The 18,789-nt window shown below is 43.7% G+C and overlaps 1 protein-coding gene and 1 long non-coding RNA gene across 2 annotated transcripts in view; both read left to right on the top strand.

Annotated features, from left to right (window-relative positions):
- The window catches only part of XKR6 (XK related 6), a 304,492-nt gene that overhangs the window by 225,355 nt on the left and 60,348 nt on the right, over window positions 1-18,789 (top strand). The gene's annotated exons all lie outside the window — the stretch shown is intronic.
- Window positions 1-18,789, top strand: part of LOC309862973 — a 29,641-nt gene that overhangs the window by 5,635 nt on the left and 5,217 nt on the right. Inside the window, exon 2 of the long non-coding RNA XR_014310823.1 lies at window positions 14,370-14,512. This is a non-coding gene — a long non-coding RNA (uncharacterized lncRNA). The remainder of the gene's footprint in view (window positions 1-14,369; window positions 14,513-18,789) is intronic.

Below are 18,789 nucleotides of genomic sequence, written 5' to 3'. Positions count from 1 at the left end.
ATCTACATTCCCACAACAGTGCACAAGGGTTTGTTTTTTTCCACAAAATCATCAACACTTACTTATCTCTTGTCTTCTCGGTGTACCCATTCTAACAAATATTAGATAACACCTCACTGTGGTTTTGATTTGCATTTCCCTTATGATGACTGATGCACCATTTTATGTACCTATTGACCATTTGAATGTGTTCTTTGTAAAAATGTCTATTCAGTATCTCTGCCCATTTCTTAATTGGATTTTTTGTGGGATGAGTTACATGTGTTATTTGTATAGTTTGGATGTTAATCCTTTAACAGATATATGACTTGGAAGTAGTCTTCCCATTCTATAGCTTGTTTTTTAATTTGTGTTCCTATTAGCAGAAACAAGGACCTTGGAATTTGAAGTAAGGACTCTGGATTTTGATCTGAGTGAAATGGCAAGTCATTGCAGGTTTATTTTATTTTATTTTATTTTACTTTTATTTTATTTTATTTTTTACTAACATATAATGTTTTCCTGAGGAGAGAATAGACAGGATAATTTATAATTTAACAGGATCTCTCTGGTTGTAGTGAAGAATAGAGTGTGGGGACAAGGGTAGGAGATTTTCCTGCAAGGAACATTGATTGCGGGATATTGAATTAAGGTAGTCGTATGAGGACTAGTGAGAAGTGGTTGAAATATGAATATATATTTGAAGACCTCAATCTATACTAATAGATTGGGTGTGAGGTATGAGAGAGAAGTTAAGGCTGACCAAGATTTTCGGTTGAACAGTGGAAGGATGGGTTTCCTAGTTTTCTCAACTGTAAATTGATGATAATGTTTCTTATCAATGGATTATTGAGAGTTTTGAATGAATTGATTAACTAGTGATGCCCTTTCAGACTTCTAGCACAGAAGGTACCTCTTTAGGATATAGTGTTGTGGCACCCAACTGTTCAACCTATACATAGGTACATTTCGCTAATATTTTTGAGTTTCTTAAATACTTGTAGCTGCTTAAACATTACTTTCTTAATACATTGGTAATATTTACAGGTTACTATATATCATGTGCTCAGCTAAGCTCATTATATACATTTCATTTAATCCTTAAGACAAACCTATGAAAAAGATCTTGGTATTCTTACTTTATAAATAAGAAAACTAAAGTTTAGTGAGATTAAAAGAAATGATGCTCTTGACCACTCAGCTGATACGTGATGGAACTGCAATTTAAACCAGCTGTTGTCTAATTCTAAGGCTTGTTCTTTTAACTGTTGACATTCTTACTGCCTCCATCTTCTGTTTGTTTGGTTTTTTTCCTCAAAAATGGCCAAGTCCCTCTCTTGCTGATCACAGAGTTCTACCACCTTTTTAAAAATGTTTTTTTTTAATTTTTATTTATATTTTTAAATTTCTTTTCAGTGTTCCAGAATTCATTGTTTCTGCACCACACCCAGTGCTCCATGCAATATGTGCCCTCCATAATACCCACCACAGGCTCACCCAACCTCCCACTCCCTGCCCCTCCCAAATTCTCGGTTTCTTTCTCAGAGGTCACAGTCTCTCATGGTTCATCTCCTTCTCCAATTTCCCCCAACTCACTTCTCCTCTCCATCTCCCCATGTCCTCTGTGTTATTCCTTATGCTCCACCTTTTTGTGGGATAAAATTCTTTGAAAACTTCTCCAGAGGACAAAGATCATAAAATACAAAGACAATGGTTGTTCATTTATCTTTAATATGAGTTTTAAAAATTTCCCCAATTGGTTGTCTTAATTTTATGATACCCTTTTTTCATGGAAAATTCATTTTAAAAAAACCACCTTTGTAGGTCCTTTTTTTCTGGACATAATGTATTTAGAAAGGCCATCTGAGTGATGAGATTATACAAATATTATCCTTTTGGCTTTCGAATCCTAATATAATTTCATTTTATGTCTAAATATCTGTTCAATCTGAAATTCATTTGCTATGTGTTGTGAAGTAGGTATCCCCTTTCCATTTTTCTGGAAGTCTAATGATCTGTGCCGCCATCGTTTATTGGATAATCTTCCCACTAACTGAAAATGCCACTTTTATTGCTTATTTTATTGCGGTGTGCTTTTCAGTCTATACCTGGACTATCTTATTTATTCAGTAGACTTGTCTGTATCTGATGTGTCAGAACTACAGTGTTTTAATGATTACATAGCTTTGCAATATTTTTAGCATTTGTTAGTAGTCTTATTTTCTTCCCCAAAATTTCCTAAGTGTTCTTGTTTGTTTATTTTTCCACGTGAATTTGAGAATCAACTTATCTGGTCAAGCAAATAACTATTCTTATTTTTAGTGGGGTCACATTAAATTTACAGATTAACTTAGGGAGGATGTAAAATCCTTACCATATTTGAACTTCCCATCCAAGAACATAGGCTGTCTTTCCATTTATATAAGTCTTAGTAGAATTTTAATGTTTTCTTTGCACACATTTCTTGGTAAGTGTGTCCCTGTGTATTTTATCCTCTGTGTTACTATTACCTTGGGATTTGCTTTCATTTGCTGGGCATCTTCATTTGGAAAACTAATGATTTCTGCTTATTAATTCTGTACAATTACCTAGTTGGATTCCTTTACTTTTTGGATGATTTGCTGGCATTTTCACCTGAAAATCATGACAATTTTACCTCCTCCTTTCCAATTAATAAGCTTCTTTGTTTCTCTATCTCTAGTTGACTTAACTTTTTATACAAACATAAAAATTTATATTGCGGATCAACATTTTGAGGATACATCTTTGTGTTTCCCAAATAAACACAGCACAGACTTTTTTTTTTTTTTAACTTTTTATTTTTTATAAACATATATTTTTATCCCCAGGGGTACAGGTCTGTGAATCACCAGGTTTACACACTTCACAGCACTCACCAAAGCACATACCCTCCCCAATGTCCATAATCCCACCCCCTTCTCCCAAACCCCCCCCCCCAGCAAATTTGCGACAACATGGATGGAACTAGAGCGTATCATGCTTAGCGAAATAAGTCAAGCAGAGAAAGACAACTATCATATGATCTCCCTGATATGAGGAAGTGGTGATGCAACATGGAGGCTTAAGTGGGTAGGAGAAGAATAAATGAAACAAGATGGGATTGGGAGGGAGACAAACCATAAGTGACTCTTAATCTCACAAAACAGCACAGACTTTTGAGTTGTGATGTGTGTGTGGGGGGTGTGTGTGCATGTGTACATGTATGCATGTAAGAATTTTATCATACTTTAAGGTAAAAACATGAGTTTTATTTTGATTGAGAATAGATGCTGAATTTTATGAAATGCCTTTTCAGTATCTATGGAGATGATCTTGTGATTTCTCTTTTGGTGCATTAATATGGAAAGTTATGTTAATAGATTTCTTAATACATCCCTGTGTTTGTGGAATACATGACTCATTTGTGTGAGAGGTGTCATTCTTCTACTGTGCTGCTGGATTCTCTTTGTTAATATGTTATTTAAAAACTTTTAATTATATTCCTAAGTTGGTCTACAGTTTTTATTTATGTTTCGTCTTTTTGGGTTTTGGAAATCTTTTTCTGTGCTCTGGACAGTTCAGTTTCAATAGCATGGCAGTTGTCTGCTTGTCTCTATGTAAGGATTAGATAGAATTTTTCTGTAAATGCAGTTGGGCCCTGATTTTTTTTTAATATAATTTTTTATTTTTTATAAACATATATTTTTATCCCCAGGGGTACAGGTCTGTGAATCACCAGGTTTACACACTTCACAGCACTCACCAAAACACATACCCTCCCCAATGTCCATAATACCACCCCCTTCTCCCAAACCCCCTCCCCCCAGCAACCCTCAGTTTGTTTTGTGAGATTAAGAGTCTACACAATGGAATACTATGCAGCCATCAAAAGAAATGAAATCTTGCCATTTGGGGCCCTGATTTTTTAAGGGATATCAGCTCTGTGACAAATTTTTTCTCTCTTTCCAGAGGTTGATTTGGGGAATTTGTACTTTTCTATTAAATGATTCACTTCATTCGCATTCATGGATCGAGTTGTACGATTTGCAAATAAGTCTTATATGATTCCTTTAATATCTTCTGTATCTGTGAATGTTTCTTACTTTGTGTATTTCTGTTTTCTTCCCTTCTTTTGTTGTTATGATAACAATTCATTCTGTTTTCCCCAAAAGAAGTACCTTTTGAATTTATATATCAATTCTGCATTTAAAATTTTTTATCCATTAATTTTTTTGTATCAATATTAATTATTCCCTCTTATTTTTCTTGTGTTTATTTTATTACATTATTGTTCTCTCCAGATCCACCTCAGAGTTTACATTTGTACATTATTTACAAATTGCAGGATATATTCATATATGTTCTTTTATTAGATTGTTACAAAGTTATGAGGTAATTGGTTTATACCCCCATTTTACAGATTTTTTTTAAAGGCCTAGAGAAGTTAAATGGCATGCCTAAGGCCACAGATCTAGAGAGGAGCAGAGACAGGATCCCAGTCAGGCCCACCCACCCAGATGCTGTTCTCCCAGCATGCCCTTGGAAATGCAGCCACACGCCCCTGGATCTGCCACAGGCCTGCTCCCTCTGAATACTTTCTAGTCATTGTGCCAAACTCAGTCCTCTCTCAGCCATGTCATCATCTATATCCATTGCAGGTGAACTGTCCAAGATCACAGCATGGGGAGGCTTTAAGAAAAGCCAGGGGCTCTAATTCCAGCCACAAGTCAGTTTCTGATTCTTTATGACATTTGCTTCTAAAGCACTTCCTCTGAGCTTATAAAACTGACTCCAGAAAGATCTCTCCTGGGGTGTGGCCTCTTCACCAATGCTAACTTGACAGCAAACAGAACATTTTTCTTAGTTTGCCCTTCGTCACCACAGAGCCACTAAAATTCCTTCTCAGCCTTGGCTGTGGGTTAAACTAAGTGCAGGGGCCCACCCCCAGAGTCATGGAGAGGCACAGATGTAGGAGAAGGGGTTGCATGTTCTGTTTCAGGGGTGGGACCTTCAGCAAGTCAGTATGCCTATCATTTTTAAATACATTATACTATGGCATCTTAAAGAAACCAGGACACATGGGAGAATTTCCCCAGATTGCCCGTTTTCTTGGAAATGATTTTCAATGGGGAGAAATCAAAGGGAACATGCAGTTCTTGCTGTATCTTTTATTTATCTTTTCTTTGCTGCCATCTATTAATTTTGCCCCTTGCTTTTCACCTTTGAAACATCTGACTGGAAAGATGTCATAAAGAGGAGAGTTGAAATGTGTGGACTTCACTTAGGGCAGCCACCAAAGCTTCTGTGCTGACTGTAGCCCTAAGTGCACAATTGCTGGTTTGACCAGCACAAGCCTTACTTTGTACAGGCTTAGGAACTAGCCTTTTGAACCCTAAATTATCTTAATACAAGCCACGAACTTTCTCTAAACAATTAGGGTCTTGAATAAAAACACAATTCACTTATGGTTTGTCTCCCTCCCACTTAAGTGACTCTTAATCTCACAAAACAAACTGAGGGTTGCTGGGGGGAGGGGTGTTGGGAGAAAGGGGGTGGGGTTATGGACATTGGGGAGGGTATGTGCCTTGGTGAGTGCTGTGAAGTGTGTAAACCTGGTGATTCACAGACCTGTACCCCTGGGGATAAAAATATATGTTTATAAAAAATAAAAAATTAAAAAAAAAAAGGAAAAAGAAAAAAATAAAAATAAAAATAAAAATGCTTTAAATTTTTATTTGCTAAAAAAAAAAAACACAATTCATGGATTTGCCCATTTTTCCATCCGCCATTATTTGGATTTGAGATTATGACATCTCTACATAATAATAGGTGATATTATTAACCACACAAATGGTGGTCTTTCCACTGGCGAAAGAAGTAATAAGCAAAGAATGATGTAAGCTAGAGCACAAAGGATGAAACTTAGTGGTAAGGAAGAGATTGCTGGACACAAGTGTAGTCAGCTATGAGAAGAAGTTATAGAAGGAACCTGGGCCATGTCACTGCCTGAACATTTCAAAAAAAAATTTTGCTAGAATTCATTATTTAGGAAGTATAGTTGATATTAAATTGGGAGATTTGTTCTAGATCTAGGCCAATAACTCTGTATAAGTTAGGGTTAAAAATTGTAGGCTATCTCTCCTCTTAAACTACTTCTATTCAACCATCTGCTGGTAGGGTTCAGCTAGACCTGGCCACTTCCTGAACACCATTCATCTCTTTCCAAAGCCTTGTTGTCCTCACTCTTGTCCCCCTCATATCTGATCCCTTACCAGACTTGCTGGCTCCAACTCTGAAACTTTTCATTTCCTTGGCTCTTCACTGCCATCCTGGGCTCCAGCTGAAATACTACCATGGATCCCAAACCATATGGACAACTGATAGAATTCATGCTGCCATGGGGGCTCAGAATAAGTTCACTCTCAGAAAATCTATTTGCTTCCTGTGAATGCACAGAAACCCACACCTGTGGGCATACAGGTCTGTGGGAGATGGCCATGCTATCTTTGTACAAATTTTGTGTGTATGTGTGTTGCTTTGCTTTTTTCTTATTCGGAGCCTACCTAACCGTGGATAAATAGTAGCAGACAATGAAGGGTTTTGGGGGGGGATGGGATGGGAATTTAAAAGTTTTATAAATATCTACATTTACCTGGTAGTTTTCTCTCCACAAAGTTACTTTTGCTGTCTTTTTGCTACAACAATTTATGGGGTCTTACTGCTACCGCAAAGTGTCACTCTCTCTAATCCCTCTAGCCCCTAGTTCACTGGTCACAATCTGTATGAGAGAGGTAGAGAGAGAGAGAAAGAGAGAGAGAGAATCAGTCACAACCCATACAACACCACTTGAGTACCTGTTGTGTATCAGGCACCCTTTCAGTGTTTAGGACCCAGCAATGAATAAGATGGATGAGAACACCTGTTCTGAGTGTGGTCCTTCCTACACATAAGCCAGGAAGATCAATCCCCTGTAAAATATATTTGAGTAGCTCCCTGTAACCCATGGGATCTGGTGCCAACTGTCTCCACCTGGAATCAGGGTCCTCCTCCTTTGGACTGCAAAAGATCTTGGCAACTCTTCTCTGTCCCTTTCCACTTTCAGTCCTAGCCAACTGCCCCTCCCCAACCTCCTGTGCACTCCCGCGTCTGTGGGCTGCTACCCCTGCCTCGACTACCCCCAAAGGAGTGAAGAGTGCCACCTTTGGAGCCCAGCCCAGGGAGCCTTTCTGAGACCCCTACCACCTCCCGCCTTGCGCCCTGTGCTCCTGGCTTGCCCAAGACATCTCATTGTGGCCATGGATGATGACACCTCCTGGACAAAACTCTGAACCCACTTCCCAACTAAGTCTCCAGCTTTGCATTTTTGTGTCCAGACCTGCACTTTCAATCAGTGTTAGCAAAACCCTATCCAGTCAGGTTAGCCAGAATCCCCACCCTCAGGATCAAATCAATCCCCTTGCCTGAACCAGCCCCCAGGTGAGATCGGCTCACCCTGGCCTGCCTTTAACGAGAATCCTTGTAGGTCAGTTTCACCACAGTCCCTACCCTCATGCCCCCTCTTAGCAACTTTCTATTTACTGACCTCCCTCCCTGCCCCTTGGCTATAAATCCCCATTTTTAAAAATATATATTTGGAATCGAGCCTTGTTTTAGTTTCAGGCCTCTTTCTCCTATTGCAATAGTTCCTGAATAAAATCTGTGTCTACCTTTAACTACTATCCAGCTCTGGATTCCTTTGGCACCCCCTGCGTGTCTGTCTCAGATGGGGGTTCCCTGGAACAGAGTTTGGCCTCAAGGTCCAGGTGGGTGAGGTTGGGTCATGGCTGACTATAGCAGTAGGCTTCGGTCGGGTGGGTGAAGCTTTCTGTGGGCCCTTTTCTTAGGGTCATTGCAGAGGTCCTTATAAGCCTCCAAAATATCAAGAGGGGCAGGTTTTCTAGCCTTTGGCAAGACCTTGCCTTCCATGTCTGCACACCAGCTCACCACCCTATACCTCCTCTTCCCAAAGTGCACAGGCTTTGGTCAGAGCCCAGAGGGGAGCCTGCAAGAGGCCGAGACAACTAGAAGCTGCTATCGTCATCACCAGTTCTAGCTGCCCTGTGTGATCACAAGGGACCTGCAAATATGTGACTTCATGTGGCCCCATGAGAAAACTGGGACAGAGGCAAGGTGTCCACTTCACTGGAATGGCCTCAGATAAGTGAAGAGATTTTCCAACATTGCCATATTGCCATCTTGTTTGCCTGGGTGGCTAGAGGGATAGGAACCTTTTTAAAGGATCTGGCTCGAGAAAAGACTGTCAGAGGGATTGCATCTGATGTGGTGATGTTGCTGCCTCATCTCCTTGGGAGTTGGCCTGGGTTCCAGATGGCTCCCCTGGGGAATCTGGATCATGTCGGCTGCTGGGCGGCACTGAATAGGCCCAGGGCCACCAGGATCTCTGTGCTGGTGGAACCAAGCATCTGCTTGCTTCCCTATGTTTCTGTGAATAAAAAGGAGCATTAGCTAGTTTTTCCATGTGTTATTTCTGCAAATGCATATTGAACACCACTGGGCCCTGCAGGAGTTGGGGAACAAGTGAGTGGGCTACAACCCTTCAAGGAACCTTCCTAACAAGAGAAAGACGGTTGGGAAGAGTCAGAAATGCCACCAGAACCTCAAGGAACCTGCAGAGGGGGCAAGCTCTTTTCCAGCTGAGATTCAGAAAAACTATAGAAAGGATGCTGGAGACAGTGGCTGAGGCTGAGTGTGAACACCTTTGTCAAAACAAAGAAAGGGGGAAGGCCAGGGACAGAACTGGGGCATGAAGGGAAAGAGGAACCACATTTCCTTCTGTGTTAGAGTCAGAGGCAAATACTGGATCTAGTACAGCTGGAGAACAGGGTGTCTTGGGGTGACTCTCTGCGTAAGAGTCCCCAACAAAAAGCTCAAGTGATAAAATACACCTATTTTCTATTAAATCAGTCTTTAATAAATTGTCCTTCCCCATACCACATCATATGCATTATTTAATTTGTTTGAGATGGAGTGCATTTTGCAGGCTGCATAAATCCATGGAAATTTATTAAGTCTTGACAGGAGTTATTGAATGTTGTATTAAGTTTTTCAAATTGGCAAATGTTGGATGGCTTAAAAATTATTAATTAATGCATAACATTAAATACCAATAAATTGCATGGTGTATTTATGAACTATCTTTGAGGCTCATTAAATATGCATATGAGGCAATAAATCTATTCTCTTCTATAAATCTGTTCCGAATCATGGCGAGTTATGGTTTAGGTGGTAGTGGGGGAGAGGTCTAGACTATCACTGCATGTCACTGAGACTCCGGGTGGTGTACAGGAAAGAGGGGGCAGTCCCCTTCCACTTCCATCACTCTGGCTAACAGAATGGGAAGGAAGCTCAACTCTTCCCATTCTGGGAAGGTGGACCCTTTAGGTTTCAGACATGGGATCAAAAGAGACAAAATATGGAAGTTGGAGCGATGCAGGTGAAAATTTCTACTCTGAACACCCATGTCTTGAAGTCTTCACCCCATCACCACGAATGGCCAAAACAACAGCTGCCATTAGTTGACTGCTCTGACAGCACTTTTCAAAAATTAGCCCACGTGATCCTTACACAAATTTGGGAGGTGAAACAGGATTATCCCCAATCACAGAGGTTAAGTGCCTTGCTTAAGTTACTCATTCCAAAGCACCACCTCATTTCATGACCCTATGCTTCCTCCATCCCAGGACTGGCCTCAATTACAGAACCTGAGAGACAGAGGGACTTTAGCCCTCCTACCTTCTCTGAGAGTGGTGACAAAAGCCACAATTAATGGGAGCGCCCAGACCGAGCTGTTCTGGTTTTCAAAAGCTATTGGTGCGTCTTAACTGATGTCTGTGTCATTCCACTTGTTACAGAGCTGGAGTCACACCCAGGGTTGTCACCTGTCTCGTCCAGGTGATAATTTTCCAGTGATAGGGGACTCACTACCTTCCAAGGCCTACTGACACACTACTTGGATTGTTGGAAATTCTCTTGTTTCTTTCTTTTATTCCCCAAGTTTTATGAGGTGTAATGGACATACAGTACATATAAGTTTAGCCTGTCCAGCATAATGATTTGACTTACATATATTGTGAAATGATCACTACTGTTAAGTTTAGCTAACAGCCATCATCTTATATAGATACAAAAAAAAAAAAAGAAAAAGAAAAAGAAAAAAATAATTCTTCTTATAATGGGGACTCTGAGGATCAACTCTCTTAACACTCTTCTCTGTTTCATACTACAGTAGTAGCTCTAGTCATCCTTTGGTGCATGACATCCTGAACTCTTATCTTGTAAGTGGAAGTTTGTGCCTTTTGGTTACTTTCATCAAATTCCTTCTCCCTTTGCTTCACCTCTGTTAACCAAAAGTTACCATCTCCTTTTCTATGGGTTAGGGTTTTTGTTTAGTTTTGTTTTGTTTTTCAGATTTCACACATACAATATTTGTCTTTCTCTATCTGACTTAAGGTAACGCTCTCAAGGTCCATCTGTGTTTTAGCAAGTGGTAGGATTTCCTCATTTTGGAATGATAATCCAGACAGAATGTCAAATGGAATAATATTCCATTTGCAATGGCTGAATAATATTCCAGCATGTGAGTGAGTGTGTGTGTGTGTGTGTGTGTGTGTGTGTGAAATATCACAACTTCTTTAGCCATCGATGGACAGCCAGTTGTTTCCATGTCTTGGCTATTGTAAATAATGCTGTCATGAGCATGGGGTGCAGATATCTCTTTTACTTTAGTGTTTTCATTTCTTCTAGAAATATGCAGAAGTGGAATGGTTGGAACATATGGTAGTTCTATTTTTAATTTTTTGAGGAATCTCTACATCTTGTTTCTTTAGCTGTACCTTGGATGAGATAATCTGTCATTTTTCACACGTTCTCCAGATGGCCACCAGAGGACAGTGTGGTTGGGGTGGGGGGGTGGCAAGGACACTAATAGATCAGGAACCAAGTGCTCCACTCCTGAACACCTGCTTGCTCTCAGGCAGTTAAATTTCCCTGGATTCCATGTTAGAACAATGAGGATGCAAACCTGGGCAACCTCTGTGGTGCCAGCCAGCTTTGGGAGGCTTCAAGCCTGCTCCTACTGGGAACTTCGATGACATGAGGTCTCATGGGGGAAGTAAGAGGTCCCAGGCATGAGCTCAGAAAACCTTCTTAGCTTTGCAATCTTGGGCATATCACTTTGAAGTTTGTTTCTTTTAGGGAGCTATCCTTGGAGCTTGGAAGTCATTCAACCTGTTGTGGCTCAGGCCTCAGTAAGGTGGGAGAGTGAATGAGACAAGCAAGGGGGGGAATGAGCTGCCTCGGGGTCTGCAAGGTCGGGCACTGATGGTGCACGTGCTCAGTCATGTCCATGTCCTGTCCTGGTTCAAGTGGGTCCTCAAGTAAATGGGTGCTCAGGCAGCCTGCTTTCAATGAGGCCACATCCTTTGTGGAGGAATTGATTGTTAATTTGTTACAAAATTGTCCTGGGCAGTCTACTCTTGAGTAGGCTGGTTTAGGAACAAGGATACCAAGGAGCCACTTCAATGGCTTTGTGGTGTGCATTGATTCAACAAACATTTATTGAGCCTTCTTCTGTGCCAGTCACTAGAATAGAGAGAGGAAGAAGACTTGATCTCTGCCCTCTTGTTCTTCTTAGACTGTGGAATTGGCATTTTTGAAGGTAGGCTGGCTCTCTTTTCCATCCTCATGTGCCCACCGTTTGGCACCTAGCAGACACCCAATAGTCGTTTATGAGATGGACAAATGCAAGAAGGCTGCCCACAAGCAGCTGGGAGTCCAATGGGCTGCAATTCACAGAAGTCACTCTACTGTGACTAGGTGGGATGCAGAGGCAGCATGAGCTGGTTGTCCCAGCTCATGAGTCCCTGACCTATAAGTAAGGACTGGACCAGCTGCTGTTCGAGGTTCCCTGGGTCTCTGGGAATCATGTGTTCTTTCCAGCAACTTCCCATTCCTGGAGCCTCCCTGCTATTGGAGAGAAGGAGGACCCTGGCCCTTGGCTGGACCTGTTTATTCTTCTGTAAGTTCAATCGATAAGTACATATGTTTTTCCACTCATGACCTCATAAATCCTCCCATGATGCAGGGGACAAGTTTTGATACTATCATGTTTCCAATGAAAGGGATTCGCAGACTGAGTTTGGTCCATGCGGTAGAGCAGGGACTCGAACCCAAGGCTCTGCTGGAGAATGTGGTAGAGGCAGCTTAGGCCTGAACTGAAACCATTGGACGTGTTGCCAGCTCCTGGCCTGCCCATCTCTGTGCTAGGGTTGGAGTGCTGGCCTCCTGAGTCTCTGGACACTGCTTCTGCTGGAGGCTCTATCTCCACTTACTTGAAAACCTCCTGGAACTGATTCTTCACCTTTTTTTCCAGCCCACAGAGGAACCACACAGATCAGCAAGAGCACATGTGTTGTTGCTGGCGTGGGCCTGAGCAGAGATATAATTTTCCCTCTTTCAGTCCTGTGCCCAGAGCGGGCTAGTGGGCGAGGGCATGAGAACACTCCCGCAGAGGGAAAGTGCCGCCGTTCTGGCCCACTCAGATGACAAAGGTTTGAAACACGTTGCTTAGCTGGGGTTTGCTTTTCATTGCAACTTTATTTGAACCTGACTTTTCAGAGAGCTCAGGGATTGTGCCAGAGTAGCTTTTATTCGTGGGCAGCAGTCCGCTTCGATGCTGTGCTATGTTCTTTGCTGGGAGAAGTGGTTCTGTGAGTAGGAGGTGGGGAGCAGCTGGGGTCGTGTCTGCCACGCCCCCTCCCACAGCACTGTCAGCCAGGACAGCAGAGGGGCTGTTTGCTGGCCTGTAGCTCCTGGCCCAAATGCTGGCACCTTGAAGTTGGTTCAGCGGGTCACTTGTAGAGAAGATACTGAGGCCGAGAGAGGCTAAGCCACACCCCAAATCACATGCCAGCAGGTGGCATAGTTTGTAGGTGACTGCTTTCTCCCCGTGCCCTCACATGACCTTCTCAAGTGTGTGTTCCTGGACGGAGAGAGAATCTTTGTCTCTTGGTAAGGTCATTAAGCCCATCATGGGGCCTACCCTCATGATAGCATCTGGATCTAGTCACGTCTCCATAACCCCACCCCAAAATATCACCACACGGGGAGCTGGGGCTTCAGCACATGAATCTGGGGAGACACAAGCATTGTCGTCCTTCTGCCCATGAACCCCGGTATGATAACATTGAGTTCTGTGTTCTTTCCTCTGCCACTTGCCACATATGGAGCCTTTTTCTATGAAGCAGCTCTTGGAAAAGAAATAGAATTTCACTGGGTAATATTTCTCAGCAAGAGGGAAAAGGGAAGAATGAGGATAAGATGACATGGTTTTCTAGGCATCTCAGATGGTAACCCACTACTCACCTGCCATCTGCTCCCCTACCAAAGCTGGGTTGGGGATGAAATTAAAAAGTAACTTCCTGCAAAATGACCTAGACCAGGATGTGGCTGAGCTGTCCCATGATTAGGGTCTGTGGTCAAAGTTAGGGTTGGGGTGGAGGACCGTTGCCGCTCCTGGGGCCATTATTACCTGCCTCCCCATGAGCTGGTGGTCCTAACTCTCTGATACCATGGACTATTTTGAAAAGGACTTCAGGAGAGAATCTGGCAGCATTGGTCCCACTTTGTTATGGGGACGAGATGCTCACCTCTCTGTCAATCCATCTTCCTGTCAGTAAAAGACCCTCCAGTCAGGCTTTGCTCATCCCACACTTCTAAAGAAAGGTGTTTCACCCTGATTCCTGGCTTACATATTAAAACTAGAAGTATATAGCACAATGTTCTCTGAGGACTAACATAGCAGAGTCTGCTGCCATCTGTTGAGATCCAACTGGCTGCCAGACACCTACTGAGGTGCCTACTCCTCCTTCCCACATCCCACAGAGGCAACTGGGATATGATGAAAAGGATTGTTGGGCAGTTGGAAAGATAGGTGTTCCATTCTGGCTTTCTCATGCACTTCCTGTGTGGCCTTAAGTAAATGGCATGACCTCTCTGAGCTTCAACTTCCTACCTATGAATAAGAATTAGAAGAAGAAGAAGAAAAAGAAGAAGAAGAGAAAGAGGAGGAGGAGGAGGAAGAAGAGGAAGAAGAAGGAGAAAAATCTTCAGAAAAATCAGACACCATTTGGAAGTCATTTAGTCACAGTACCAACAAAGTAGGCCCTCAAGAAATATCAGTAGCCTGTGCCTTTCTTGGGTCTCAGCTTTCTCATCTGTGAAGCAGGGATAGAATAGGTTTTAGAGGGCAGTTGGGAGGATAGAATGAAAGAATATGTGGAAAGTCTGGTGCCTTGAGGCTCAGCTAATGTCACTCCTTCCTTCCTTCACAGACCGGAGCTGGCAGCCATGAAACTAAGCTTAGTGAACCCTTTGCAGGCAATGGCCATTTTGAAGACTGCCTTGGGAGGAGTGGCCAGTGTGGCATCTTTCTTTACCACATTCATTTTGTTGTGCTTGGTGACTTTCAACTAAGGTACTGAGACATCTATGACAGTTAGTGATGGGTTACTTTAAATTCTTAGCTTATAACATGGGTCAAGTTCATTCTTTCAAAATGGGTGTTCCATCAATTCCTATTAATTAAAACACTAGTCCTGTGATGCATGGTGTTCTCAGGGAACACTCCTGAATGATGTATAGGAATGCCCTACTGGTCCAGAAGAACCAAATCTTAAGTCTTTTCTATCAGACACATTCCCAAGAAATGGGAGAGAGCAAAACTCTTACTGAGTGGCTTACTGAATGAAACCTTGCAAACTCCATACACAAAGATGTATGAATATTACTTCCAGAGGCATGCCAGTGTCTCCCTTGGGACCTGTGGTGTGTAACTCTTGGTATAGTTCTTTTTAAAGTTTGTGTGTGTGTGTGTGTGTGTGTGTGTGTGTGTGTGAGAGAGAGAGAGAGAGAGAGAGAGAGAAAATACACATAAGGCAAAACTTACCTAGAGACCCCCTAGGCAGGAGTCTAAGGCTGAGCCCTTGACCTAACTTGAGTTCAGCCCTCAGTGAAAGGGACAGGTGGCACTTCTGTTTCCCCTCAATGGCCCTTCATACATCAAGAGTGCTATTAAGTGCTTGTCTGCTTGAACTGCAGGGTTCCTCTGGTCTTTCATAATGACCCCATCTAGCCATTAATTCTGCTGTTGCTCTTCTCCTTGAGCTTTACTGCACATTCCCTATTTCCTCTAATGCTGTGAGTTCTGGCCAGGGATGCCTGCATGTGGTTAGGGGCCCTCATTTCTCTTGTTCTGCTCCATGCATAGGGAGACCTTTCACCTATTAATTTATATAATCTAACCCATCGTCTTTAATTAAATTTGTTCCTGAACAGTCCTTTTCACTGAGTTTCTTTGGATATGGCTAGGTAACATCTCCAGCCAGGCCCAACTTGGTTTGAGAACACTGGACCGTGATTTCTTTTTTTCTTTTTTTTTAATTTATTTTTTATTTTCAGCATAACAGTATTCATTATTTTTGCCCCACACCCAGTGCTCCATGTAATCCGTGCCCTCTATAATACCCACCACCTGGTTCCCCCAACCTCCCACCCCCCCCCACCCCTTCAGCCTCTTTGGAGAACAGTGTGGAGATTCCTCAAGAAATTAAAAATAGAACTTCCCTATGACCCTGCCATTGTACTACTGGGTATTTACCCCAAAGATACAGATGTCGTGAAAAGAAGGGCCATCTGGATCGTGATTTCTTAAGAGTCTGACAGCTTCCAAGAACCAGCAGTTCACGAGTGTTACTGAGATGTTCATGGTCAAGGCATCCATGCTGGAATTTCCCACAGTGACACATGGGACCAGCTGCCTCAGGAACCCTGGGCTGCTTGTGAAAATACAGATTTTGAGGTCAAAGTCCCCACCTAGGACATAAGAATTTCTAAAGGTGGTTTCGGAGAATTGGGATTTTTGTCAGGGACCCCGAGGGTGTGATTCTGGCATATTCAAGGTTGACACCTGCTGCTCGAACCTCCTAAGGAAATTTCTAAAAGCTTCAGACATTTTGTGCTCCCTTTTTACTTTCAATTTCAACCTGTAGGTGGAAAACAGGCTTTCACGTCACTAATCAGGTTTAAAGTTAAAAAGTAAAGGATAGCACTTTCCACTGTGGGGAGGAGAAATTGCGGGGGTAGGCGTGTGGCGTCCCCAGGTCCTGGAGTCCTCCTCTTTCTTCTCCATACCATTCCTCCTATTCTCTTTCCCACTGTCCCCCTGCTTTCTTATCCTCTTGCTTCTCCATCTCCTCTTTCTTCCCCCTGATCAATGTGTCAGGGCGTGTCCAGGCAGGAAAACAGTGAGCACCGTCAAGCTGGTAGGTCAGGGAGAATTTAATAAAGGTGTTGGACAGAATATAGGCAGAATGATGAGACCTGGTGCGGCATCCTGGAACCAGGAACAATAGGGAGCTGTTAACACCCTGAGCCCTCAGTGGGTGAGGGGTGACAGCGATTGCTGTGGTCCAGAGTGAGCTATGCAATGAGGACCACCCACAGGAGTTGGGTTGGGAACACAGCCCCCAAGTGGGCTCCCTCCTTGTCCTTGACTTCCTGCTCTTGGTCCTGCTGACTAAACCCAACCAGAAAAGGGGAAGGGAGCCCATGGACAGATGTAGCCCCCAGGTGCACACAATTCGGAGAGGATCTACAGGCCAAATGGAAGATTCTAGTGCCAGGGGAATGGAAGGAAATTTGTAGTTTCAGTTATTGATTGATTGATTGATTGATTGATTTTTACTTATCAATTTAAATGATAGGCTCCCTGCTTAATTTTAAATGGGCAGGTTGTGTCTAGTCTTTGAGTACATTGTTGCCTTTGGCTGTCAGGAAGAAAGTGGAGAACCAGGGAATCCCCAGAAGGAGAGAACTCAAGGGGAAACCAGTTTGCAAAGCTGGGAAGGGAGAAGTGACTCCCACCCTCTTGAGCACTAGGATCCCAGGGTGACAAAGCCTGGATACAGACCAGGCCAAGGGCCTCTGGGAAGGAGCAGGGTACTACAGGGACCCGCACCCACACTGCCCATCCCCTCTCCCACGAAATATATGAAAGGATGGCTCTCCGAGAAGGTCTGAAGTGCAGGTGTTCTCCATCTCTGTTCTGATTGGCAGGGATAAGGGTTCTTGGGGCTGTGCTCTGAGCAGGGGGTGTCCACTGTCTGGGCACCCTCAGGGTCAGGTCTCTGATCTCCAGTGCTTGTCCAGCTAGAGACTTAGACGTTGCCCCAATCCAACAGGAGCATAGGAGCCTTCTGGAAAAGGAAGACAGGGCCGAAACCCTACATTTGCCCCTTTGTGCCGAACCAGTGCTGTCCTTCTTCCTTGCTGAGCTGAGAGGCAGCTCAGAGTTCACTGCCTCTCCTACCTCATCTGGGCCCATCTCACTTCCTATGGGTACAGTCTCATTCCCAGTTCATGGCCAGGACCTCTCCAGCCTTAGCCCATTGCTCCAGGCCAGCACCCCTTGCTCCCTTTCCTCTGCCCTGGCACTGGTCCACACTGGCCACCTAGCTTTGGCACCTCCAAGTTGACCAAGGCACTCAGGCTCCAGGCTCAACTGGAGCGTTAGACCAAAAGGGAGCCAGGCAATTTAGAAAGGCTGAAGAGTTGGCACTGAGGACTCTCTGGGAAGCTAGAAGCTTTCCTACACAAATTATGAAGACACAGTTCTTGTGTTATCTCCTTGATCTCCTAACAACCACATGAGTGGTGCACTGTTCCTAGTTCATGTAGTAAACCTATTTTACAGATCAGTAAACTGAGCCTCGAAGACCATGAATGCCTTGTTCATAGGTCCTACTGTGTCAGTAGGGGCAGGAGACATCTCTAGATCAATGGAACTTAGATTCGATTGTGCATGACAACCACCGGGAGATTGCATCGAAATGGAAATTCTGGGTCAGCAGATGTAGAACCTGAGCTTCTGCATTTCCAGCCAGCTCCTGGGTGAGACCACACCTGCGGAGTGGAGCTCCAGACCAGAGGTTCTCAGTCTTCAGCACCTTATCTTTACCAGGGGAGCTCCAAACATGAGGGAGGCCCCAGCAGAGATCAGAGAGCAGTTGAGTGCTCAGGAGATTCTAATAGGTAGCAAAGCTTCAAGCACCGCTGCCTCGGGCCAGTGCTCCTCAAACTTGAGGGTGCAGCAGCGTCCCTTGGAGGTCTTGCTAAAATGCAGATTTCAAGACCCTGCCCCCAGGAAATCTGTTTGGAAGCTCTGAGTGCTGGGCCTGAGAATTTGCATTCCTACAAATGTCCGTGTGCTACTGACACTGCCTGTATAGCACCATGCTTCTGGTGGCCAGGCCATATTGACCCATGATCTCAAAGCTGGTATGGGACCAGCGGCAGCAACATCTTTTGGGAACTTGTCAGAAATGCAAATTCTTGGGCCCTGCCCCAGAAGCGCTGCATCAGAGACTCTGTGGGGGGTGGGGGCGGGCAATATGTGTTTTAGCAAACACTTTCCCCAACCCAGGTGATTCTGATGCACTCTGAAATTGGAGAGCCCCCACTATATACTGTTTGGCATCACTGCACCTGAAAAAGATTCCAACTCAGTCTCCTTGGGCCCAGGTTGGTGGGGGAGCTTGGTGCCCTTGAGGAAACCCAGTATTTGGGACATTGGAGAGCATTCTTTGGTTCCCGTGGACCGGGGCAGGGGCGCCTGCTGGGCAGGAGCCAGTACAACGAGGAAGTCGGAAGTGCCTTTACTCGGCAGATGCCTCACAAGCTTCTCTCCACTGCGTG

This window comes from Mustela nivalis (assembly GCF_964662115.1).
Source record: "Mustela nivalis genome assembly, chromosome: 4".
NCBI lineage: Eukaryota > Metazoa > Chordata > Mammalia > Carnivora > Mustelidae > Mustela > Mustela nivalis.
This window is presented reverse-complemented; position numbering and strand designations above follow the sequence as displayed.